This window comes from Epinephelus moara, chromosome 16, assembly GCF_006386435.1.
Source record: "Epinephelus moara isolate mb chromosome 16, YSFRI_EMoa_1.0, whole genome shotgun sequence".
Classification (NCBI taxonomy): domain Eukaryota; kingdom Metazoa; phylum Chordata; class Actinopteri; order Perciformes; family Serranidae; genus Epinephelus; species Epinephelus moara.
In genome coordinates, this window is record NC_065521.1 from 35,505,512 (window position 1) to 35,507,630 (window position 2,119).

The following is a 2,119-nucleotide window of genomic DNA, read 5'->3' on the forward strand; positions in this document are numbered from 1 at the left end:
TCTTTTGTGATATGGACGACATACTATACTATACTATGACTTTTTTCATGATTTTTGACAACATGCTATGCTATGACATTTTTTTGTTTTTTTGATGACAAACTATACTATGATGTTTTTGCGTGATTTTTGACAACATACTATACTATGACATTTTTTCATGATTTTTGACAACATGCTATGCTATGACATTTTTTCGTGATTTTTGATGACATACTATACTATGATGTTTTGTTGTGTTTTTTGACGAAATGCTATACTATGACTTTTTTTGTGATATTGGACGACATATCATACTATGACGTGTTTTCGTGATTTTTGACAACGTACTTTACTATGACTTTTTTCATGATTTTTGACAACATGCTATGCTATGACATTTTTCGTGATTTTTGATGACATGCTATACTATGAGATTTTCACATGATTTTTAATGACATGCTATACTATGACTTTTTTCGTGATTTTTGACGACATGCTATACTATAACATTTATACATAGTTTTTGACAACACGCTATACTATGACGTATTTTCGTGATTTTTGACGACATGCTATACTATGACGTTTTTTCTTGATTTTTGACGACATGCTATAGCTATACTATGACGTTTTTTCTTGATTTTTGACGACATGCTATACGATGACGTTTTGTTGTGTTTTTCGACGAAATGCTATACTATGACTTCTTTTGTGATATTGGACGACATACTATACTATGACTTTTTTCATGATTTTTGACAACATGCTATGCTATGATATTTTTTTGTTTTTTTGACAAACTATACTATGATGTTTTTGCGTGATTTTTGACAACATACTATACTATGACATTTTTTCATGATTTTTGACAACATGCTATACTATGACTTTTTTCGTGATTTTGGACGACATGCTATACTATGAGATTTTCACATGATTTTTAATGACATGCTATACTATGACATTTTTTCGTGATTTTTGACGACATACTATACTATGACATTTTTTTCGTGATTTTCGATGACATGCTATACTATGATGTTTTTTCGTAATTTTTGACGACATACTATACTTTGACTTTTTTTGTGATTTTGGACAACATACTATTCTATGACATTTTTTCATAGTTTTTGACGACATACTATACTATGATGTTTTTTCTTGATTTTGGACGACATACTATGACGTTTTTTTGTGATTTTCGATGAAATGCTATACTATGATGTTTTTTTTGAGATTTTGGACGACAAATTGTACCATGACATTTTTTATAGTTTTTGACGACATGCTACACGATGATGTTTTTTCTCGATTTTTGACCACGTACTGTACTATGACATTTTTTTTGTGATTTTCGACGAAATGCTATACTATGACGTTTTTTTGTGATTTTGGATGACATACTATATACTATTACGTGTTTTCGTCATTTTTGACGACATACAATACTATGACGTTTTTTTTTCGTGATTTTTGACGACATACTATACTATGACTTTTTTATGATTTTGGACAATATACTATACTATGATGTTTTTTCTTGATTTTTGACGATGTACTATACTATGACGTTTTTTTGTGATTTTCGACGAAATGCTATACTATGACATTTTTTTTATGATTTTCGACGACATACTATACTATGACATTTTTTATAGTTTTTGACAACATGCTATACGATGATGTTTTTTCTAGATTTTTGATCACATACTGTACTATGACATTTTTTTGTGATTTTGGACGACATGCTTTAGTATGACTTTTTTTGTGATTTTGGACGATATACTATACTCGGACAATTTTTTTGTGATTTTGGACGACATACTATACATGTCACAAAAATGTCATAAAAAGTGTCTTCGTATAGTATGTCAAAAACATGTCATAAAAAATGTCATAGACATCTCTGACATAAAAATGTCATGAAAAGTGTATTAAGTATAGTATGTCATAAAATAGTCAATAAAAATTTCATAGTATAGTATGCCACAAAAAAAATCATAAAACATGTCAAAGTATAGAATGTCATAGACATGTCATTTCAATCAGGAGTGACACATTTTTTATAGAATATTTATTTACATGTACACATAAGAATGAAAAATGACGAAAATCGTTGGTGGTAAGACCCCATAGA